Source organism: Schistocerca americana, chromosome X, assembly GCF_021461395.2.
Source record: "Schistocerca americana isolate TAMUIC-IGC-003095 chromosome X, iqSchAmer2.1, whole genome shotgun sequence".
Lineage (NCBI taxonomy): Eukaryota > Metazoa > Arthropoda > Insecta > Orthoptera > Acrididae > Schistocerca > Schistocerca americana.
This window is the reverse complement of record NC_060130.1, coordinates 847,848,768-847,874,716: the sequence shown is the minus strand read 5'-3', so window position 1 is coordinate 847,874,716 and position 25,949 is coordinate 847,848,768. Positions and strand designations below refer to the sequence as shown.

General features: G+C 43.6%; 1 protein-coding gene across 3 annotated transcripts in view; it reads left to right on the top strand.

Annotated features, from left to right (window-relative positions):
• The window catches only part of LOC124556602, a 290,905-nt gene that overhangs the window by 120,114 nt on the left and 144,842 nt on the right, over positions 1-25,949 (top strand). The window contains exon 1 of one of the 3 annotated variants that reach the window (XM_047130570.1): positions 22,903-22,921. The exons of the other annotated variants lie outside the window; for them this stretch is intronic. The gene's annotated coding sequence lies outside the window, so the exon portion shown is untranslated. Of the gene's footprint in view, positions 1-22,902; positions 22,922-25,949 lie in introns of those variants that run through there. 3 annotated transcript variants of the gene reach the window in all.

Below are 25,949 nucleotides of genomic sequence, written 5' to 3'. Positions count from 1 at the left end.
TGAAACGCGCAAACACCGGTTGTTGTATCAAGTGCGTCGTGTCCCCCATTGTACATCCGCAATTTTTCTTATGCACTACACGATCATATTGCTGCGGACTTATTCTAATTGTTTTTTTTACTATGCTGTGGATGATCTTCCATGTACGTAATTATGTTCAGAACCGGCTCCTTGGACAACGATTGTCCTATACTATGTCCACTGGGGACGGGATTTGTGGCTCCCAGTCGGTGGTGGTGGTGGTGGTTAGTGTTTAACGTCCCGTCGACAACGAGGTCATTAGAGACGGAGCGCAAGCTCGGGTTAGGGAAGGATTGGGAAGGAAATCGGCCGTGCCCTTTCAACGGAACCATCCCGGCATTTGCCTGAAACGATTTAGGGAAATCACGGAAAACCTAAATCAGGATGGCTGGAGACGGGATTGAACCGTCGTCCTCCCGAATGCGAGTCCAGTGTGCTAACCACTGCGCCACCTCGCTCGGTGGCTCCCAGTCGGAAAAGAGTGACGAACTACATGGCTCGATTCCTGTTTCATTATCGCTTTCACTTGTTGAACGGGTATCGTCATCATTGTACTCCTCATGGACATTGTCTGCACAGTCGAGTGCATACGTCACCACACATTCCACTGATTCATCTTGCAGAAACCTTAATATTTCATCTGCCACTTCTTGCTCACTCTGCGAAATTCCTTTGGTTCCTTTCTGATGAAATGTCAACTTCGGCAACCGTTGTTGTAAATATGATGCAACGCTTGCTTTGTTTGTCGTTGACATTGCTCTGCTTTGTATGAACACCACCACCAATGTAGCACTGTTGTGAGTTATTCGTCGTCTAAGCAGTTCACCTAGCCTCATGCTGTACTCACCTTGGATACCTTCAGGCCCGCCCCCTGTTACCGTTAGCAGCCATATTGCGGTTGCATGGTAGACAATATGTGGGGCACCGAATACCGTAAACATCATTGGCTTTGATGGTAGTGACTGTTTCCGGTGACAGATCGCCGGCCGGAGCGGCCGAGCGGTTCTAGGCGCTACAGTCTGGAGCAGCGCGACCGCTACGGTCGCAGGTTCGAATCCTGCCTCGGGCATGGATGTATGTGATGTCCTTAGGTTAGTTAGGTTTAAATAGTTCTAAGTTCTAGGGGACTGATGACCTCAGAAGTTAAGTCCCATAGTGCTCAGAGCCATTTGAACCATTTTTTGGTGACAGATCGCTAATCATGTGATCAAACAATAACTGGTCTTTCCGTCTACTTACGTGCAATATGTAACATTTGTTTACATCACGAGTAAACTTCCAGTCCCCTTGACCAATCGTCGATCAGCTGAAGGTCTTCACACAGGGCGAGATGGACTCGCATTCAAACCATGGTCCGCTTTCCATTCACGTATTCGGTAGCTTTCCTTAAACTATTAAAGCAAAGGCTAGAATAATTTATTAGAAAAGACGCAGTCGGTTTCGTTCCCCATCCTACCCCAATCCGAGCTTATGCTGCGTCTCTGATGACTTCATCATCGACGGTTCGGTGAACTATAATCTCCTCTCCTGTTTAGCAGATCTTCTTACAAATCGCTATAATTTTCTGGCGTTCGAATAACCTATGTGTAATACAATAGTCCACTAGTAGAGGAAGATCGGTGGAGAGCCAGGATGGCCCTGGTGTGGGTCTCACAGCGTCCTTGACTTGAGTATAAAAAGTACTTCATATATCTGCCAGTCTTTTGAAATCTTACAAGTTGTTATTAATGCACTCCTCTGCGGTGGCGCTTTGCTCGGAGCTAATCAGTTCTTATTTTGGCGAAGGGAGAAATTTTCACAACTAATATTTGGCCAGCAAGGGGAATAGAGCTGGTGATGAAAAGTTCCTGATCACCAGACTTTGCCGCGCGGGATTAGCCGCGCGGTCTAGGGCGCTGCAGTTTCTCCTCAGTATCTCGTGGAGAGAGGACATTTGACTCTGTTGACGGTGATGTAAGTCGGATGAGAACGCTCGGTGCTATTTGGAGAGGAGCAAGCTACGTGCCGGGGCCGTGTCCCCTCCATCGCTAGACGGCGCACGGCTAAGACACTGGACTCGCTTTCCAGAAGATGCTTCTTCAAATCGCCGTCCGGCCACCCACATTTAGATATTGCGTAGTTTCCCTAAACTGCTTAAGTCGAATGTTGGGATGGTACCTCCGAAAACTGATATGGCCTATTTCCTTCTCTATCTTTCTCCAGTCCGATATTCTGCACCGTCTTTAATGATCCTGTCGTCGACGGGACGTTAAACTGTAATCTTCTTTTGTACCCTCTTCATCAACATACAGCGCGCAGCTCGTGTTCTAGTGGTTGGCGCCACTGCCTTTAGATCGCGGGGTCTCGGACCGGTCGGGAAATTTCATCGCTCGGTATCTAGTTTTTTGTGTTGTTGTAATCATTATGTCTCATCTTCACCGAGGCACAAGTCGCCGAAGTGACGTCAAATAGAAAGACTTGGTACAGACGGACGAATAACCCCAGGATGCCCGCAGCTCGTGGTCGTGCGGTAGCGTTCTGGCTTCCCACGCCCGGGTTCCCGGGTTCGATTCCCGGCGGGGTCAGGGATTTTCTCTGCCTCGTGATGGCTGGGTGTTGTGTGATGTCCTTAGGTTAGTTAGGTTTAAGTAGTTCTAAGTTCTAGGGGACTGATGACCACAGATGTTAAGTCCCATAGTGCTCAGAGCCATTTGAACCATTTTTAACCCCAGGATGGGTCCCCTGGCGAATAATGCTATACGATCATTTCAAGAATCACCATACTACACAAACAACACACTGCACTGTACACCCACACATTTCAGCTAGTTACACTCACAAGTTACAATTAAGAACAACCCTCATACATCGCTAGCAAAGAGACCGTTATGCACATAGGAAGAAAACAATTTCCGATTAGTTCATATTTGCCATGTTGTTGGCAGAGAGAACCAGTGAGCACATTACTTTTTAATTACCAAGTCTACAGGGCGTCCGAAAAGTCTCTCCCTGATTACATAAATTGATAACTCAGGCTAGAAGTAAGATATAAATATGAAACTGGTGTCTAATTGTTTACAAACTATCAAAGTTTTTTTCACACATCAGTAAACTTCCACATGAGCACCCTTGGTAGCACGTAGCACATCTAGGCGATATTCAATTTCCGTCCACACATTAGCCAACATCACTGGAGGGATCGATTCAACGACTGTGGTTATCCGTTGCCACAGGGTTTCAAGATCTGGTACACGTGTTCGGTAGACCTCGTCCTTGACATAACCCCATAAAAAGAAGTCTAATGGGGTTATGTCAGGAGAGCGTGGAGGCCAAATCGTTGGCCCATAACGAACAATCCATCGCCGAGGAAAGGTCATATCGAGATAGGCACGGACGTCCAAACCCCAATGAGGCGGTGCACCGTCTTGCTGGAACAAGACATTGGGGTGATACTGAAGCAGCTGAGGAACAGCATACAGTTGCAACATGTCCAGATACACTGCAGATGTGATGATAGCCTCAGCGAAGAAGAATGACCCGATAATTCGATCGTGCAATAGCGCGCACCAAACATTCACCTTTGGACTGCCTCTGGTTTATTTATTTTATTTATCTATTTATTGTTCCGTGGGACAAAATTAAGAAGAAGTCTCCATGGTCATGGAACGAGTCAATACATGTAATTATAACACGATATTAGAAACGGAGAAAATGAAATATAAAAAAAATATATTCAGGTGACAAGTCGTAAGTTTAAATAAAGAAAATCAACAATGTAACACTGGAATTTGCTTAATTTTTTAGCTCTTCCAGGAGCTCCTCGACAGAATAGAAGGAGTGAGCCATGAGGAAACTCTTCAGTTTAGACTTAAAAGAGTTTGGGCTACTGCTAAGATTTCTGAGTTCTTGTGGTAGCTTATTGAAAATGGATGCAGCAGAATACTGCACTCCTTTCTGCACAAGAGTCAAGGAAGTGCATTCCACATGCAGATTGGATTTTTGCCTAGTATTAACTGAGTGAAAGCTGCTAACTCTTGGGAATAGGCTAATATTGCTAACAACAAACGACATTAAAGAAAATATATACTGTGAGGGCAATGTCAGAATTCCCAGACTATTGAATAGGGGTCGACACGAGGTTCTCGAACTTACACCACATATAGCTCGAACAGCCCGTTTTTGAGCCAAAAATACCCTTTTTGAATCAGAAGAATTACCCCAAAAGATAATACCATACGACATAAGCGTATGAAAATATGCGAAATAGACTACTTTTCGTGTTGAAGTGTCACTTATTTCAGATACTGTTCTAATGGTAAGTAAAGCAGCATTTAGTTTCTGAACAAGATTCTGGGCATGGGCTTTCCACAACAGCTTACTATCTATCCGAACGCCTAGGAACTTGAACTGTTCCGTCTCGCTTATAATATGCCCATTCTGTCTGATCAAAATTGTGAGTTAGAAACTGTAAAAACTGAGTCTTACTGTGATTTAGCATCAAATTATTTTCCACAAGCCACGAACTTATTTCATGAACTACATTATTTGACACTGTTTCAATATTACACACAAGATCCTTCACTGCCAAGCTAGTGTCATCAGCAAACAGAAATATTTTTGAATCACCTGTAATACTAGAAGGCATATCATTTATGTAAATAAGAAACAGCAGTGGCCCCAGCACCGACCCTTTGGGAACGCCCCACTTAACAGTGCCCCATTGGGACTGAACATCACTACCATCTCAATATTGCGGAGAATCACCTTCTGCTTTCTGTTCTTAAAGTAAGAGGCGAACCAATTGTAAGCTACTCCCCTTACTCCATAATGGTCCAACTTCTGCAGTAATATTTTGTGGTCAACACAGTCAAAAGCCTTCGTTAAATCAAAGAAAACACCTAGCGTTCGCAACTTTTTATTTAATCCGTCCAAAACCTCACAGAGAAAAGAGAATATAGCATTTTCAGTTGTTAAACCATTTCTAAAACCAAACTGGACATTTGACAGCAAATTATGTGAATTTAAATGCTCCAGTAACCTTGTATATACAACCTTCTCGATAACTTTAGCAAACACCGATGGCATAGAAATAGGTCTAAAATTGTCAACATTATCAATGTCTCCCTTTTTATAAAGTGGCTTCACTGCCGAGTACTTTAATCGGTCAGGAAACCGACCACTCCTAAAGGAAAAGTTACAGGTGTGACTAAGTAGTGGGCTAACATACATAGACCAATACTTCAGTATTCTGCTAGATACCCCGTCATATCCATGAGAGTTCTTGGTCTTTAGTGATTTAATTATTAACTCAATCTCCCTCTTGTCAGTATCATGGAGGAGCATTTCAGGTAAAAGTCTCGGAACACTTTTTTCTAAGAGCGCTATATGATTCCCTGTTGGGACTAGGTTTCTATTTAGTTCACCTGCTTTATTCAGAAAGTGATTATTAAATACTGTACATATATGCGACTTATCAGTAACACGGACATTCCCAATACGCACTGATTCTATATCCTCGACCTGTCTCTGCAGACCAGCCACTTCCTTTACGACTGACCGTAGGGTTTTAATTTTATCCTGAGGCTTAGCTATTCTATCTGCATACCACATACTTTTTGCGTTCCTAATAACTTTTTTAAGCACCTTACAATACTGTTTGTAATGGGCTGCTGCATTTAGATTGTGACTGTTTCTAACGTTTTGATATAATTGCCACTTTGTTCTACAAGATATTCTTGTCCCTCTAGTCAGCCACCCAGGCTGCCTGTTTGTGCTAGTACCCTGTTTTGAACGTTCTAACGGAAAGCAACTTTCAAAGAGCACGAGAAAAGTCTTGAGAAAAGCATTATATTTATCGTCTACTGTATCAGCGCTATAAACATCTTGCCACTCTTGTTCCTTGATAAGGTTTACAAAGGTCTCTACAGCAACTGGATCAGCTTTCCTAAACAGCTGATGACTATATTTAACACGTGTTGCAGCACAAAAATCTTTTAAAGTTAAAATTTGTGCATCATGATCTGAAAGGCCATTCACCTTTTTGCTAACAGAATGCCCTTCTAGTAGTGAGGAATGAACAAAAATGTTGTCTATGGTTGTTCTACTGTTCCCTTGCACTCTCGTTGGAAAGAATACGGTTTGCATGAATATGAATTAAGGAGGTCTACCAGCATCCTCTTCCTTGCACAATCACTTATACAATTAATATTGAAGTCACCACATATAACTAACTTTTTGTATTTCCTATAAAGTGAACCAAGAACCTCCTCTAGCTTTAGCAAAAATGTTGTGAAATCGGAGTCTGGGGATCTATAAATAACAGCAGTTAGAAGTTTAGCTCCATTAAATTCAACCACACCTGCACAACATTCAAACACCTTTTCAGTGCAGTACTTTGAAACATCAATTGACTCAAATGGGATGCCGTTTTTCACATACATGGCTACTCCCCCACACCGCAAAGAGCTCCTCGAAAAGCTGCCAGCCAACCTGTATCCTGGTAAAAGAAACCTCTGAATTATCTCCTTAGTTAAGAAGTGTTCAGATACACCAATAATTTCAGTCAACATCTATAAGCAGTTCACTAACTTTATCTCTAATACCTTGTATATTTTGATGAAATATACTAATTCCCTCATTACTCGGACACCTAAGCTTTGTCAAAAGCGGTTCCTTTGTTAAAGAGACTTCCCTTAAGCAGGAATACCTATCAGCTGACTTCAATCTAAAAAAGGTGCAGCTCTAACACCCACTACTGCAGGAATTTTCCCATGAGTGATCCCACCAACCCCACCTATGCTGCCACCTATAAGCTTTGCCAACCTCCCCTTGCCATACCTGTTGGGTGCAGGCCATGTCTAGTGAAACCCGTCCTGCTGACAGACTCCACCGACACCACTGAAATGTGACCCATGCTTTCTGTCATCAGGGCACCCCCAAGTCTCATGTTATTACGCCTGACGGCTGTATCAAGATGAGGCCGATCGTGACGCTGAAACAGTTCCACGAAATGCACATTCGTGTTGCCAGTCTGAGTGGCTATCTTTTCCAGGTCACCATCTATATCATACTCCCCATCCCTATCAATACTATTACCAGCCCCACCCACAATCACTACCTGATCCTCTTTAGTAAAATCCCTACATAACTCCATGACCTCGCCAGGGGGTTGTGAACCCCAAATGCGCACATTATGGCGATTCACTACTCCACGGACAAAAAAGGTCGCTTCACAGGAAAAGGCAATTCGTCTGAGATAACCATCATCGTTCTCAATACGTGATTGCATTTCGACCGCAAAGTCATATCGACGTGTACTGTCATTGGGCAACAAGGCCTGAACGATTTGCACTTTGTATGCACGAAACAATAAACGTTTGTGTAAAATGTCATGGAGAGAGCTTTTTGGCATCTGTAATTCACGTGAGGCCTTGCGCACCGATTTCTTCGGACTTCGCAGAAAATACTGCCTTACAGCTTCCACCCTGTCTGCTTGGTCGACCAGACCTCGGAAGGTCAGCAACCGATCCTGTGTTCTTGAACCTCTCATACTAGGCTTTAATGCTCTTGACATCAGGTGGATTCCTTCCAAATGTTGTCTGGAAGTGTCTCTGCACTGTGGTTGGTGATCGGGTCTCATGGTACCACAGGACACTCTGTGCCTTTTCCTGATTGGTTAACATGGCTTCTTGGGCACTGCACCTCATCCACTACTTACGTACTGCGAACCTAAAACAGAAAAAAAAACTTTGATAGTTGTAAACAATTCGACACAAGTTTCATATTTGTATCTTACTTCTAGCCTGAGTTATCAATTTATGTAATCAGAGAAAGTCTTCTCGGACACCCTGTATTTTAGGTAATGCTCTAGCAAAATTGTTGAATGGCTCTACCGCTTTCAACTAACTAGTCATTATCAATAGCCGGCCGCGGTGGTCTAGCGGTTCTAGGCGCTCAGTCCGGAACCGCGCGACTGCTACGGTCGCAGGTTCGAATCCTGCCTCGGGCACGGATGTGTGTGATGTCCTTAGGTTAGTTAGGTTTAAGTAGTTCTAAGTTCTAGGGGACTGATGACCACAGATGTTAAGTCCCATAGTGCTCAGAGCCATTTGAACCATTTGAACCATTATCAATAACGCAAAAATACTGTAAAAGGAGTATTGTAGAAACGTTCACTCCCAGCATGCTCTGAGGTAAACACCGGCTAAAAACTATTCGTGGACTACTGACTAGTGAGTCGAAACCTGTACATTCATTCAAAAGTTTATGTGGGCTTTCCCAGTCACCAGGGCGTGCTGAAAAGCGGTGCTTCGGAATATTTATGTAAAAATTCTTAGAGCTTTTTAAATAAAACAAAAGTTATTAACATTCTACATCTTTATTCTTCATGGCTACATATTTATTTTTCAACGTAGTCAACCCGGCGACGAACACACTTCTCCCAGTGGGAGACCGTTTGTTGATACATTCACTTAGAATGTTTGACACTGTTGATGGAGCCACAACGTTACTCAGTTTGCCCCGCTTTTCACTGTCAAAGTAAAGTCCTTGAGGGTGTTCTTTAAGTTTGGGAAACAGATGAAAACCGGATGAGGCTAGGTCGGGACTGTAAGCAGGAAGATCGATGACAGTGATCCTAAGGCGTCAGATTGTTGTAGATGTCGCAGCGCTCGTGTGTTGTCAGGCATTGTCATACTGAAGGAGAGGGACCTCCATGTGAGGACGAACTCTTAGAATTTGAAACACGATTACAGCACGCTGTTTCTCACGCTACGTTACACACCACCGTGTTTCAAGCTACAATTAGGAGGCCTCTACATCTACACCTACATTTATACTCCGCAAGCCACCCAACGGTGTGTGGCGGAGGGCACTTTACGTACCACTGCATTACCTCCCTTTCCTGTTCCAGTCGCGTATGGTTCGCGGGAAGAACGACTGCCGGAAAGCTTCCGTGTGCGCTCGAATCTCTCTAATTTTACATTCTTGATCTTCTCGGGAGGTATAAGTAGAGGGAAGCAATACAGTCGATACCTCATCCAGAAACGCACCCTCTCGAAACCTGGACAGCAAGCTACACCGCGATGCAGAGCGCCTCTATTGCAGAGTCTGCCACTCGAGTTTGCTAAACATCTCCGTAACGCTATCACCCTTACCAAATAACCCTGTGACGAAACGCGCCGCTCTTCTTTGAATCATCTCTATCTCCTCTGTCAACCCGACCTGGTACGGATCCCACACTGATGAGCAATACTCAAGTATAGGTCGAACGAGCGTTTTGTAAGCCACCTCCTTTGTTGATGGACTACGTTTTCTAAGGTCTCTCCCAATGAATCTCAACCTGGCACCCGCCTTACCAACAATTAATTTTATATGATCATTCCACTTGAAATCTTTCCGCACGCATACTCCCAGATATTTTATAGAAGTAACTGGTACCAGTGTTTGTTCCGCTATCATATAATCATACAATAAAGGATCCTTCTTTCTATGTATTCGCAATACATTACATTTGTCTATGTTAAGGGTCAGTTGCCACTCCCTGCACCAAGTGCCTATCCGCTGCAATTTTCTAATGCTGCAACTTCTCTGTATACCACAGCATCATCCGCGAAAAGCCGCATGGAACTTCCGACACAATCTACTAGGTCATTTATATATATTGTGAAAAGCAATGGTCCCATAACACTCCCCTGTGGCACGCCAGAGGTTACTTTAACTTCTGTAGACGTCTCTCGATTGAGAACAACATGCTGTGTTCTGTTTGCTAAAAAAGCTTCAATCCAGCCACACAGCTGGTCTGATGTTCCGCAGGCTCTTACTTTCTTTATCAGGCGACAGTGCGGAACTGTATCGAAAGCCTTCCAGAAGTCAAGGAAAATGGCATCTACCTGGGAGCCTGTATGTAATATTTTCTGGGTCTTATGAACAAATAAAGCGAGTTGGGTCTCGCACGATCGTTGTTTCCGGAATCCATGTTGATTCCTACAGAGTAGATTCAGGGTTTCCAGCGGAGCAGACGGCTGCAAATATGTAAAGATGACGAATAAGGATGTAGAATATTAATGAAGTTTGTTTTATTTACAAAGGTTTAAGAGTTTTCACATAAAAAATTCGGAAGCATTACTTTTCAGCACGCCCTCGTAGATGGCTGGACCTACACCCGCTGTCTCCCAAGCAACAGTACCGCATAATTTTACCTTCCTGGTTTTGGGGCACAGTGATCAAGCCCTGAACATTGATCATTTTAGCACATCATGTCACCGACGTACACCAAGAAAAATTTTGGTAAAATGTTTAAAAGATGCATAACAGATTTGTCATTCGCTTGATGTTCGGACTTTGGGGATAATGTGCCGGCTGCCACCCTCCGTGCACCCCTCCCCACCCCCTCCCACCCCGTCCCAAGCTATTATCAGGCCTGCATGGCACTTCCGGCGCTTTTGAAATATCGAAAGAGTCTGCGCTACTTGAAGCTGGTGGGGTTTCGGGTTCCGCTGGATAGGTCAGGAGTCCACTACACGCAACAAGCGGCTACACGGGTAGCAGGGGTTGTGTGGCGTGGGCTGGGCGGTTTTTTAGGTTAGATGGCCTTGGGCAAGTACAGAAAGGGCAACAGCCTCAACGGGTGCAGGGCAAAGTCAGGACATGCGGGGACCAAGCAGCAATCGGTATTGTAATTGTCAACTGTCGAAGCTGCGTTGGTAAAGTACCGGAACTTCAAGCGCTGATAGAAAGCACCGAAGCTGAAATCGTTATAGGTACAGAAAGCTGGCTTAAGCCAGAGATAAATTCTGCCGAAATTTTTACAAAGGTACAGACGGTGTTTAGAAAGGATAGATTGCATGCAACCGGTGGTGGAGTGTTCATCGCTGTTAGTAGTAGTTTATCCTGTAGTGAAGTAGAAGTGGATAGTTCCTGTGAATTATTATGGGTGGAGGTTACACTAAACAACCGAACTAGGTTAATAATTGGCTCCTTTTACCGACCTCCCGACTCAGCAGCATTAGTGGCAGAACAACTGAGAGAAAATTTGGAATACATTTCACATAAATTTTCTCAGCATGTTATAGTCTTAGGTGGAGATTTCAATTTACCAGATATAGACTGGGACACTCAGATGTTTAGGACGGGTGGTAGGGACAGAGCATCGAGTGACATTATACTGAGTGCACTATCCGAAAATTACCTCGAGCAATTAAACAGAGAACCGACTCGTGGAGATAACATATTGGACCTACTGATAACAAACAGACCCGAACTTTTCGAATCTGTATGTACAGAACAGGGAATCAGTGATCATAAGGCCGTTGCAGCATCCCTGAATATGGAAGTTAATAGGAATATAAAAAAAGGGAGGAAGGTTTATCTGTTTAGCAAGAGTAATAGAAGGCAGATTTCAGACTACCTAACAGATCAAAACGAAAATTTCTGTTCCGACACTGACAATGTTGAGTGTTTATGGAAAAAGTTCAAGGCAATCGTAAAATGCGTTTTAGACAGGTACGTGCCGAGTAAAACTGTGAGGGACGGGAAAAACCCACCGTGGTACAACAACAAAGTTAGGAAACTACTGCGAAAGCAAAGAGAGCTCCACTCCAAGTTTAAACGCAGCCAAAACCTCTCAGACAAACAGAAGCTAAACGATCTCAAAGTTATCGTAAGGAGGGCTATGCGTGAAGCGTTCATTGAATTCGAAAGTAAAATTCTATGTACCGACTTGACAGAAAATCCTAGGAAGTTCTGGTCTTACGTTAAATCAGTAAGTGGCTCGAAACAGCATATCCAGACACTACGGGATGATGATGGCATTGAAACAGAGGATGACACGCGTAAAGCTGAAATACTAAACACCTCTTTCCAAAGCTGTTTCACAGAGGAAGACCGCACTGCAGTTCCTTCTCTAAATCCTCGCACAAACGAAAAAATGGCTGACATCGAAATAAGTGTCCAAGGAATAGAAAAGCAACTGGAATCACTCAATAGAGGAAAGTCCACTGGACCTAACGGGATACCAATTCGATTCTACACAGAGTACGTGAAAGAACTTGCCCCCCTTCTAACAGCCGTGTACCGCAAGTCTCTAGAGGAACGGAGGGTTCCAAATGATTGGAAAAGAGCACAGATAGTCCCAGTCTTCAAGAAGGGTCGTCGAGCAGATGCGCAAAACTATAGACCTATATCTCTTACGTCGATCTCTTGTAGAATTTTAGAACATGTTTTTTGCTCGCGTATCATGTCATTTCTGGAAACCCAGAATCTACTATGTAGGAATCAACATGGATTCCGGAAACAGCGATCGTGTGAGACCCAACTCGCCTTATTTGTTCATGAGACCCAGAAAATATTAGATACAGGCTCCCAGGTAGATGCTATTTTTCTTGACTTCCGGAAGGCGTTCGATACAGTTCCGCACTGTCGCCTGATAAACAAAGTAAGAGCCTACGGAATATCAGACCAGCTGTGTGGCTGGATTGAAGAGTTTTTAGCAAACAGAACACAGCATGTTGTTATCAATGGAGAGACGTCTACAGACGTTAAAGTAACCTCTGGCGTGCCACAGGGGAGTGTTATGGGACCATTGCTTTTCACAATATATATAAATGACTTAGTAGATAGTGTCGGAAGTTCCATGCGGCTTTTCGCGGATGATGCTGTAGTATACAGAGAAGTTGCTGCATTAGAAAATTGTAGCGAAATACAGGAAGATCTGCAGCGGATAGGCACTTGGTGCAGGGAGTGGCAACTGACCCTTAACATAGACAAATGTAATGTATTGCGAATACATAGAAAGAAGGATCCTTTATTGTATGATTATATGATAGCGGAACAAACACTGGTAGCAGTTACTTCTGTAAAATATCTGGGAGTATGCGTGCGGAACGATTTGAAGTGGAATGATCATATAAAACTAATTGTTGGTAAGGCGGGTACCAGGTTGAGATTCATTGGGAGAGTGCTTAGAAAATGTAGTCCATCAACAAAGGAGGTGGCTTACAAAACACTCGTTCGACCTATACTTGAGTATTGCTCATCAGTGTGGGATCCGTACCAGGTCGGGTTGACGGAGGAAATAGAGAAGATCCAAAGAAGAGCGGCGCGTTTCGTCACTGGGTTATTTGGTAACCGTGATAGCGTTACGGAGATGTTTAACAAACTCAAGTGGCAGACTCTGCAAGAGAGGCGCTCTGCATCGCGGTGTAGCTTGCTCGCCAGGTTTCGAGAGGGTGCGTTTCTGGATGAGGTATCGAATATATTGCTTCCCCCTACTTATACTTCCCGAGGAGATCACGAATGTAAAATTAGAGAGATTAGAGCGCGCACGGAGGCTTTCAGACAGTCATTCTTCCCGCGAACCATACGCGACTGGAACAGGAGAGGGAGGTAATGACAGTGGCACGTAAAGTGCCCTCCGCCACACACCGTTGGGTGGCTTGCGGAGTATCAATGTAGATGTAGATGTAGATAAAAGTGAATCACAATGTCGAGTGAAAAATGAAACGGTCGTATGGCATTACTGGCTGGGAGACCCCGCCTAGTGCAAGTCTTCCTGTTTGCAGCCACTTCGACAACTTGCGCTTCGATGAAGACGAGATGAAATGATTAGAAGATTAGGACAACACAAACAGCCACTTTCCGAGCGAAGAAAATCCCCGCCCCTGCCGGAAGTCGAACCAGCGATCCCGGAATCTAAATGCAGAGTCGCTCACCACTCTTTTCCCGTCACTTTCACTCCCCTTTTTTACGCGCTTTATCGCTTTTTTCAGCCTGTCTACTTGCCTTTCTAAGTTTAATCTTAAAAAAAAAATTGAACGAAAATCAAAGCTACCCATAGTATGTACCGCCACTCATACCCTAATATAAGAAAATGAACTTTCCTCTTCAGGCGTTGCCCCTAACTATTGCCAAAAACTCTCCCAAGGCGATCGGATCCACGGTGCTATAATTCTTTTGTGTTTTTTTGTTTTTGTACATGACAAATGAAGTCCTATAAGACATAATGTTACAAAAAAGGTTGTTAAAAAACATATTTGTAGGTTGCTTGTGCAACTTCAGCAAAGAGAATCCTTCTTCTAGAAATGGTGCAACTGGATATTTCTGTCATCAGCGTTTCATGTCTCCAGCAGTGCCCTGTAGAAAGATCTGTAATACACTTCCTAATGCCTCAATGAATAGAGCTTTTCAAAAGTCAGCCAATCTCTTTTCTTTCTCACCAGGCCGGCCGCTGTGGCCGATCGGCTCTAGGCGCTTCAGTCCGAAACCGCGCAGCTGCTACGGCCGCTGGTTCGAATCCTGCCTCGGGCATGGATGGGTGTGATGTCCTTAGGTTAGTTAGATTTAAGTAGTCCTAAGTTTAGGAGACTGATGACAGATGTTAGGTGTGGCCCAGCGGTTCTAGGCACTTCAGTCTGGAACCGCGCGACCGCTACGGTCGCAGGTTCGAATCCTTCCTCGGGCATGGATGTGTGTGATGTCCTTAGCTTAGTTAGGTTTAAGTAGTTCTACGTTCTAGGGGACTGATGATCTCAAATGTTAAGTCCCATAGTGTTCAGAGCCATTTGAACCATTTTGAATCTCACATGTTAAGTCCCATAGTGCTTAGAGACATTTGAATAATTTTTCTCACTGCCTACACTTCACGATTTTTTTGTCTTCAGTGTGATGCTGCACGGAACGTCAGACTGAGTCTAGCAGTCGCCAGTAGGAGGGGTTAACGCAAAAAATGTGTGAATTACAGGATCAAGAGAGCTTTGTTTGAACAAATGTATTTACTTATTTGAAAGTATATACTTTTATTTACTTTTGTTTTTTATTTTGTTTTTATTGATTTTGTTTTTATTTTCATTCTTTTTAATCGGATCCTACTGCCGCCACCAGAAGCTTCCGAGTCGTCTTCGCGCAAGTTAATGGATCGGGACTCCCTCTAAACTGTTTCCTTGGAGGATCAGTCATGTCGGCGAGAATCGTCTTCAAGTGTGTCTTCTAGTACTCGGAATGCCCCAATGGGCCGGAGGATCCTCGAATAATGCGCCTAAATAATTTGATAGTCGTGTCCGGTACAATGCAAGGCGGCGGAACGCCTCGTGAATCGTCGTCAGGTGGAACCACAAGTCGCATGTGCTTTCGGGCACAGCTTGCAAAATGTAGTAGAGCACCGTGCCTTTCGGCCAGTTGACGGTGTTCGTTGTGACGGTGGGAAAGTAAACAGTATCTGGGCGTGGCAGTTCGTCCGGCCGTCGCAAACACGGTCGACGACCATTTCCTCGAACCGTGTAATCACACGGTAATCTGCAGGGGGAAAGTAAAGCAGTCGGCACACGAACTGTGCTGTCGAACGCCAACGTTGAGCGTGCTAAGTTCAACGTGCTGCTGAACGCTCAGAAACGATGCGACTTGAGCATACGGTACGTGGACCCCAACGTGGTACACGTGATCGCAACGCACTTCGGCGGCAGTTGCGGGAAGTTTCTAGTTCGTAAACCACACTGTTTACTTAACGGGCGCGCGTGAATTTCCCACGTTAGCTCTATTAAAACGAACGTTTCCTCCATTGCCCACGAAAAGGAAAGTACCATGTCCAATCAATAAGGACACAGGCTTACAAAAGTTCCATTACAAACAAAGCGATAAAAATTTGCAATACTTCTTTACATAAGAGCCGGCCGGGGTGGCCGTGCGGTTCTAGGCGCTACAGTCTGGAGCCGGGCGATCGCTACGGTCGCAGGTTCGAATCCTGCCTCGGGCATGGATGTGTGTGATGTCCTTAGTTAGGTTTAATTAGTTCTAAGTTCTAGGCGACTGATGACCTCAGAAGTTAAGTCGCATAGTGCTCAGAGCCATTTCACATAAGATAAACATTATTTCATTATTCCCACATTTTAGTAAAACTCTAAGGTCAGTCTTACTTGATCACTGTTCCTACCCAGTAGCAGAATCTTTGCAACACGTGAATTACGAAGCATAAAACAAAAAGGAGCAAAATAGCTACACAAGTAGCGCAAGGTGTCCTGTAGATCAAACCAATCGAACACCCAAAGAAAGGTGAACTTATATTTGCATAACATCGAAAATTATAGTATATACGTATATTAAACTAATAATAAAGGAACAGAACCTAATAAAAACGCCTATGTTAGAAAAAAATTTACGTACTGGCGAGTCGCTAACCACTTCCCAAACATAACAATTTCACATTACTGTGACGCTGCTCACCACGCTTTTTTTTAAATCTCATTTTGTTCGTTTTCGTTCGTTGTATCTGCTCGGCGCGGACGTCGAAACACACCCGTTTCAGTTCGTTTTGATCCATTACGTCAGTTTTTTTATTACAGAGGGTAGCTAACCCTCTTTTTTCTTATAATGCAGTTTGTTCGATATTGTTCATTGCGTTTGGTCTGGGCGGACGTCACAAGACATCCATGCAAGCTGATCATTGATTCTTTGACTCAGTTTTTTTTTTTATTACAGATAGCACGCAGCCCTCTGACCGAACACGCTGAGCCAGCGTGCCGGCATTAAACTGTGTGCCGGACCGAGACACACTCTCTGACCGAATGCTAAACGATCATATTGAAGTTAAACGTTATTCCTAGGGCCTTACCAATCTTAGTACTTGCTGAAAGCTTTAATCGTAACTATGTTACTAACTGAAATTTAATTATAACAAGTTGTACCAAGAGCAATGCGTTTTGGGTGCATCCTCAGTATATTGCTGCCTTCAAATAGCATACTCTCATAATACACAAGTTACAATAATTCTTTTGCCACGAATATGATGTTTCTCATTATTTTATTGTGACGGATCACACAGTTAACAACGGGTTTTCCAGTGATTCTCAATTTGCTGGTGCTCAGAAACGGCATATATAAGTGTAGGCTTGAAATGAATGCCAATATGGCGCCTCACAACTTTGTGCTGAAGGGAGATGGCACACATGTGACGTAGGTGGCGTTGTGCCATCTCATTAGCCAACGCTCAGACGCACACTCAGAATATCTGACATGCTAGATATTGCTCTGCACGTTCGGAAAGACTCCCAAACGTGTTATTCCACGCTATGACGTCAGAAACTCGGCACTCTCAACGCTCAACGTTCGGACCGTGCTGTCGAACGTTAAAGCCGTCGGCACACGGACCGTGCATCCGAACGTTGAACGTTGAGCGTGCCGAGTTTTTGACGTCACAGCGTGGAATAGCACGTTCGGGAGTCTTTCCGAACGTGCAGAGCTATATCTGGCATGTGAGATATTCTGAGCGTGCGTCTGAGCGTTGACCAATGAGATGGCACAACGCCACCTACGTCACACGCACGCCGTCTCCCTTCAGTACAGAGTTGTGAAGCGCCATATTGGCATTCATTTCAAGCCTATATGTATATATGCCGTTTCTGAGCACCAGCAAATTGAGAATCATTGGAAAATCCGTTGTTAATTCTGTGATTCGTTCCAATAAAATAACGAGAAACATCATATTCATGGCAAAAGAATTATTGTAACTTGCGTATTATGAGAGTAGGCTATTTGAAGGCAGTGACACAAGAATGATCCACCCAAAACGTATTGTTCTTGTACAATTTGTTATAGTTAAATTTCAATTAGTAACGTATCTACGATAACGTTTTCTGCAACGGGTAACATACTTGGATTATGCGAGAGGTGTCCGCGTGTTATTGGATTAGCGTAATGAGTAGCGTAACTGTCTGGTATTTAGTTGATAATTGGGGCGGTGGTTCGCTTCTTGACACTTCCGTATTTTATTTCTTAACATAAGCGTTTTTATTAGGTTCTGATACTTCATTATTAGTTTAATATAAGTACAGGGTTATTACAAATGATTGAAGCGATTTCACAGCTCTACAATAACTTTATTATTTGAGATATTTTCACAATGCTTTGCACACACATACAAAAACTCAATAAGTTTTTTTAGGCATTCACAAATGTTCGATATGTGCCCCTTTAGTGATTCGGCAGACATCAAGACGATAATCAAGTTCCTCACACACTCAGCGCAGCATGTCCCCATCAATGAGTTCGAAAGCATCGTTGATGCGAGCTCGCAGTTCTGGCACGTTTCTTGGTAGAGGAGGTTTAAACACTGAATCTTTCACATAACCCCACAGAAAGAAATTGGATGGGGTTAAGTCGGGAGAGCGTGGAGGCCATGACATGAATTGCTGATCATGATCTCCACCACGACCGATCCATCGGTTTTCCAATCTCCTGTTCAAGAAATGCCGAACATCATGATGGAAATGCGGTGGAGCACCATCCTGTGGTACGTTTAGCTCTCTGCTTGCTTTATTCGTCGACTTGCCCGCACGCGTTCAACCGTTTCATCGCTCACTGCAGGCCAACCCGTTTATTTCCCCTTACAGAGGCATCCAGAAGCTTTAAACTGCGCATACCATCGCTGAATAGAGTTAGCAGTTGGTGGATCTTTGTTGAACTTCGTCCTGAAGTGTCGTTGCACTGTTATGACTGACTGATGTGAGTGCATTTCAAGCACGACATATGCTTTCTCGGCTCCTGTCGCCATTTTGTCTCACTGCGCTCTCGAGCGCTCTGGCGGCAGAAACCTGAAGTGCGGCTTCAGCCGAACAAAACTTTGAGTTTTTCTACGTATCTGTAGTGTGTCGTGACCATATGTCATTGAATGGAGCTACAGTGAATTTATGAAATCGCTTCAATCATTTGTAATAGCCCTGTATATACTATGATATTTGATATTATGTAAATATAAGTTCACCTTTTTTTGAGGGGTGCCTTTGTTCGATTGGCTTAATTTACAGGACAGCTTGCACTACGTCCATAAAGATATTTTGCTCCTTTTCTTTTTCGCTTTGTAATTCACATGTTGCAAAGATTCTGCTGTTGGGTGGGAACAGTGATTGAGTAAGACTGACCTTGGGGTTTTAATAAAATGTGGGAATGATGAAATAATGTTTATCTTTTGCGGAGAAATATTCCAAATTTGTACCGCACTGTTTGTAATGGAACTTTTATATGTCTCTGTCCTTATTGATTGGACATGGTACTTTCCTTCTCGTGGACGATGGAGGAAATGTGCGTTTTAATAGTGCTAACGTGGGAATTTTACGCGCGCCCGTTGAGTAAACAGGGTGATTTACGAACTAGAAACATCGCTCAACTGCCGCTGGAGTGCGTTGTGATCGCGTATACCACGTTGGGGCCCACGTACCATTTGCACAAGTCGCACCATTCCTGAGCGTTCAGCAGCACGTTGAACTTGGCACGCTCAACGTTAACGTTCGACAGCACGGTCCGTGTGCCGACGGCTTAAGCGTTAACGTTGAGTGTGCCAAGTTCAACGTGCTGCTGAACGCTCAGGAACGACGCGACTTGTGCACGCGGTACGTGGGACCCAATGTGGTATACGCGATCGCAACGCACTCCAGCAGCAGTTGAGGGACGTTTCTAGTTCGTAAATCACATTGTGTACTCAACTGGCGTCCGTAAAATTCCCGCGTTACCTCTATTAGAACGCACATTTCCTCCATCGTCCACGAAAAGAAAGTATCATGTCCAATCAATAAGGACACAGACTTATAAAAGTTCCATTACAAACAGTGTGGTACAAATTTGGAATACTTATCTGCATAAGATAAACATTATTTCATGATTCCCACATTTTAGTGAAACCCCAAGGCCAGTCTTACTTGATCACTGTTCCTACCCAGTAGCAGGATCTTTGCACCATGTGAATTACGAAGCGTAAAAGAAAAAGGAGCAAAATATCTTTATACAAGTAGCGCAAGCTATCCTGTAGATTAAGCCAATCGAACAAAGTCACCCCTCAGAAAAAGGTGAACTTATATTTACATAACATCAACTATTATAGTATATACTTACATTAAATTAATAATGAAGTATCAGAACCTAATAAAAACGCTAATGTTAGGAAAAAAATTTGGAAGTGTTATGACATGAACCACCACACCATCAAAGAACTCAATACGGAAGAGCAGCGCCACTCATTACGCTTAACCCACACCACACCTGGTGCATCTGCTATTACTACGTTATACCTAGCTGAAACTCTTAATCGTAGATAAGTTACTAACTGAAATTTAATCATAACAAATTGTACCAAGAAAAATGCGTTTTGGGTGGATCTTCAGTGTGTCGCTGCCTTAAAATAGCCTATTCTCATAATACGCAGGTTACAATAATTCCTTTTCCACAAATATGATGTTTCTCATTATTTTATTGGAACGAATCACAGAATTAACAACGGGTTTTCCAGTGATTCCCAATTTGCTGGTGCTCAGAAACGGCACATTTACATATGGGCTTGAAATGAATGCCAATATGGCGCCTCACAACTCTACACTGAAGGGAGACGGCGTGCTTGTGACGTAGGTGGCGTTGTGCCATCTCATTGGTCAACGCTCAGACGCACGCTCAGAATATCTGACATGCCCGATATTGCTCTGCACGTTCGAAAAGACTCCCGAATATGCTGTTCCACGCTATGACGTCAGAAACTCGGCACGCTCAACGCTCAACGTTCCGATGCACGGTCCGTGTGCCGACGGCTTTAACGTTGAGGGTGGAAAGTTCAACGTGCTGCTGAACGCTCAGGAACGATGCGACTTGTGCATACGGTACGTGGGCCCCAACGTGGTATACGAGATAGCAACGCACTCCAGCGACAGTTGAGGGATGTTTCTAGTTCGTAAATCACACTGTTTATTCAACGGGAGCGCATAAAATTCCCACGTTAGCTCTATTAAAACGCACATTTCTTCCTTCGTCCACGAAAAGGAAAGTACCATGTCCAATCAATAAGGACACAGGCTTATAAAAGTTCCATTACAAACAGTGTGTTACAAATTTGGAATACTTCTCTGCATCAGATAAACATTATTTCATTATTCTCACGTTTTAGTAAAACTCTAAGGTCAGTCTTACTTGATCACTGTTCCTACCCAGTAGCAGAATCTTTGCAACAAGTGAATTACGAAGAGTAAAAGAAGAAGGAGCAAAATATCTTTATACAAGTAGCGCAAGCTGTCTTTTAGATTAAGCCAATCGAACCAAGTCACCCCTCAAAGAAGATGAACTTGTATTTACGTAACATCAAATATTATAGTCTGTACTTATATTAAACTAATAATAAAGTATCAGAACCTAATAAAAACGCGAATGTTAGGAAAAAAAAATTGGTTGTGTCAGGACGCGAACCACCGCCCAAACAAAAAAAAAAAAAAACTAATTATACTTCAATGACGCTATTCATTACGCTAAACCAACAACATGCTTTTCGAATCTAATGATTATCTTAGGGCTTGTTAAAAGCCTTAATCGTAGATATGTTACTAAATGAAATTTAATTATAATAAATTGTGCCAAGAACAATGTGTTTTGGGTGGATCTTCAGTGTGTCGCTGCCTTCAAATAGCCTACTCTCATTATACGCAAGTTACAATAATTCTTTTGCCACGAATATGATGTTTCTCATTATTTTTTTTGGAACGAATCACACAGTTAACAACGGGTTTTGCAGCGATTCTCTATTTTTCTGGTGCTCGGAATGGCATATACAGGGTGTTACAAAAAGGTACGGCCAAACTTCCAGGAAACATTTCTCACACACAAATAAAGAAAAGATGTTATGTGGACATGTGTCCGGAAACACTTAATTTCCATGTTAGAGCTCATTTTAGTTTCGTCAGTATGTACTGTACTTCCTCGATTCATCGCCATGATTTCATACGGGATACTCTACCTGTGCTGCTAGAACATGTGCCTTTACAAGTACAACATAACATGTGGTTCATGCACGATGGAGCTCCTGCACATTTCAGTCGAAGTGTTCGTGCGCTTCCCAACAACAGTTTCGGTGACCGATGGATTGGTAGAGGCGGACCTGTTCCATGGCCTCTGCTCTCTCTTGACCTAAACCCTCTTGACTTTCATTTATGGGGGCATTTGAAAGCTCTTGTCTACGCAACCCCGGTACCAAATGTAGAGACTCTTCGTGCTCGTATTGTGGACGGCTGTGATACAATACGCCATTCTCCAGGGCTGCATCAGCGCATCAGGGATTCCATGCGACGGAGGGTGGATGCATGTATCCTCGCTAACGGAGGACATTTTGAACATTTCCTGTAACAAAGTGTTTGAAGTCACGCTGGTAAGTACTGTTGCTGTGTGTTTCCATTCCATGAATAATGTGATTTGAAGAGAAGTAATAAAATAAGCTCTAACATGGAAAGTAAGCGTTTCCGGACACATGTCCACATAAGATATTTTCTTTCTTTGTGTGTGAGAAATGTTTCCTGAAAGTTTGGCCGTACCTTTTTGTAACACCCTGTATACATATAGGCTTGAAATGAATGCCAATATGGCGCCTCACAACTCTGTATTGAAGGGCGACGGCGTGCTTGTGAAGTAGGTGGCGTTGTGCCATCTCATTGGTCAACGGTCAGACGCACGCTCAGAATATCTGACACGCCAGATATTGCTCTGCACGTTCGGAAAGACTCCCGAGCGTGCTATTCCACGCTGTGACGTCAGAAACTCGGCACGCTCAGCGTTCGGATGCACGGTCCGTGTGCCGATGGCTTAACGGTCATACGGACAGAAGAGGTTCCGAGGTTGAGTCGCGTCGCGAGCTGAGATCTACCGCGTCATTCGCGAAACGCCGGACTACACCAGCAGACCGCGAGCTATCGGCCAGGCAACCCGCGCGGGAGGACTGGCGCCACCTCCGTGGCACTCCCAGAGCGCGGTCCGCGGCGGAAAGAATACTGGTGACGCGCAGCACCTGGAGTGGGTCGCGGCGGAGGCGGCGCCGCCCACGCAGCGGCTGCGCGCTGCCAGCCCGCAGCCCGCGGCCGCCGGCGCCAGTCGCCAGCCGCTCGCACTGGTCGCTGTCGCCCCGCGCCGCTCGTAAGTAAGCTCGCCTTGCAGCTTGGCCTTGCCGTGCGCTCGCGCCGACGCCGCAGTCACTAGGCCGACCTCCCGCCGGCCGGGAAGCGCCCAGCGTCGCTAGTATCAGAAGCACCAGTTACAGTTACCTGTCTAACTTTCCTGACGAGATATCGGCTGTTAGATCGCGGGGCGACCTTACGCGTATATTTTGCTGCCTCGTTCTACACTGCCGGAGCAGTGATCGGTGAACACTTAAGTGAATTGTGAATGTTACCTAAAACATCAGTTACTTAAATATTTATTACGAATACATTCTATTTTAAATGCGAACATTTTAGGTTAGGTTTTACTTTGACTGTTATTGACGTTAAATGACACAAGTTTACTATTTCCAGTCACTGTTTATTTATCTTCACGACGCGTTTCAAAGGTTTAAACCTCCATCATCAGGTGGATTTACATTTGTTAGTATGACGTGTGTGTGTGTGTGTGTGTGTGTGTGTGTGTGTGTGTATTTTGTGTTACGATTTTTTGGAGAAATTTATGGCACTGTCTAGTGAAGAAACAAAACACTATTTCAGAAAATGGTTTTGGGTTTCTTTTGACAAAAAATTAGACGTATATTTAACGGCAAAAATAAAATAAGTAAAATAGACTACGACTGGAGGTACTCTATTTTACTTATTTTTTTCCCGTTAGATATACGTTTAGTTTTTTGTCAAGAGAAACCCAAAACCATGGCCGGCAGGAGTGGACGGGCAGTTCTAGGCGCTGGAACCGAGCGACAGCTACGGTCGCAGGTTCGAATCCTGCCTCGGGCATGGATGTGTGTGATGTCCTTAGGTTAGTTAGGTTTAATTAGTTCTAAGTTCTAGGCGACTGATGACGTCAGAAGTTAAGTCGCATAGTGCTCAGAGCCATTTGAACCAAAACCATGTTCCGAAATGGTGTTTTGTTTGTCCAGTAGACAGTGCCATAAGTTCCTCCAAAAAATCGTAATACAGCACACACACACGTGTCATACTAATGAATGTAAATCCACCTGATGATGGAAGTTTAAACATTCGAAACGCGGCTTGGATATAAATAAACAGTGACTGGTAACAGTAAACTTGTTTCAAAAATGGTTGGTTCAAATGGCTCTGAGCACTATGGAACTTAACATCTGTGGTCATCAGTCCCCTAGAACTTAGAACTACTTAAACCTAACTAACCTAAGGACATCACACACATCCATGCCCGAGGCAGGATTCGAACCTGCGACCGTAGCAGTCGCGCGGTTCCGGACTGAGCGCCTAGAACCGCTAGACCACCGCGACCGGCAAACTTGTTTCGTTTAATACTATATTTGCATCCATATCCGTACTATCCGAACCATTATTAAGTACGTAGCAGCGGCTACTTCTCCTTATAACTTACTAGTATTAAGGTTGATTTCCGTTCCGTGGAAGGAAAGACTGTTTAAATGCTTGTGTGAACGCTGTTGTTAGTCTGCTCCTGTCTTCGCAGTCACTAGGGGAACATTTCATAGGGAATTTCAGTGTATTTCTAGGATCCTCACAATGTACTAGTTACATTTTCTAAATAGATTTCCGCTGGATAGTAGGCGTCTGTCTTCGAGCGTCACCCAGCTAAGATTTTTCAGCTCTCCCGTGAGTCCAAAAAACTTGTCACCATTCGTATCGTCCTTCCTTGTATACGTTCAATATCCCTGTTAGTTCTATTGGCATAGGCCCTACACTCCCGAGCATTATAATACGATTGGGGGAAGAGTGTTTTATAAGCAATCTCATTGGTAGACTTCATGTATTTTCCCGCTACCCTGCGAATGAATCGAATTTTTCAAACTGCTGTGCTACCACCGAGCCTATGTGATTAATCCCTTCATATCGCTAAAAATTGGTACACCGAAATATTTATACGAGTTACCAGATTCCAATTTTCACTTGTGGGCATTTCAGTCATAGAACACAACGATTTTTCTTTTTGTGAAGTGCACAGTCTTACATTATTGAACATTTAAAGCAATTTGCCAATATTTGCACCACTTTGAAATCCCTTCAAGGTCTGACTGGATATTTATGCAGCTTTTCTTAGACAGTACTTTATTACTGATAACTGCATCATCTGCAAAAGTCTGAGGTTACTACTAATACTTCCGAATGCGCCTCCAGTATCTTATATTATTCGTAAAGAGTTTATTTAACTGTAACACTGCAATAAATTTTTTTAGCGTTTGTACTACTTTCAGTGTAACAGGAAGTAGCGATTATTGTTGGATAGATTGTAGTAAGTATTGCCACAAAACATCTGCGCCCGGTTACCGCCGAGCTTCTTAGTTGCTGACAAGAGATCCTTACAATGGTAGCAAAACCTCATAGCTGTGTGAGACCTAACATTTTGACAACGTAAACGTAGCAATGATGAAAAACACTGATACTCCTCGTTTGTTTTCTTTATTTGGCCTTCAGCAGCTAACGACTGTTTAGCCAGCTAAAAGGCAAACAAATGGCATATAATACAAACAAAAATTGATGACATATTATATAAGGACACAGATACAAGTTTAACAAAGGGCTTTAGAAACCTGCTGTTGATAGACCTATATGTAAGATATGTTACAACAATTTTTTTTAATTTAGAGGAAAATATGGAACAACAATATAACAATATTAAGAACGGTGTTCTGACACAAATATCAATAAAAATAGAAGTATAGGTTTGTTAAACCTGTGTTTGACACGCTGTGTAAAATTTTACGTTATTTTGACAGACTTATTTGTCGTAGCACCACAAATTTAAGAAATAGAACTAAAAGAATAGGAACAATAGAAAAACAAATGTTCAGTGTCTAAATTGAAAGAACTACATCCATAAATTACTCAACGAAAGTAGAATGGTGGCACTCGTAGATAACCACTTTCAGACGACTGATAGTGGCCTTAAAGGCCAAGAGTTTTCAATGTTATTGGATACTGTACTAGCGGATTAAGAGAATATGGACCGGAAAATGCAGCCGGAATTTGAACTTGGACCGCTTGTACGACGTT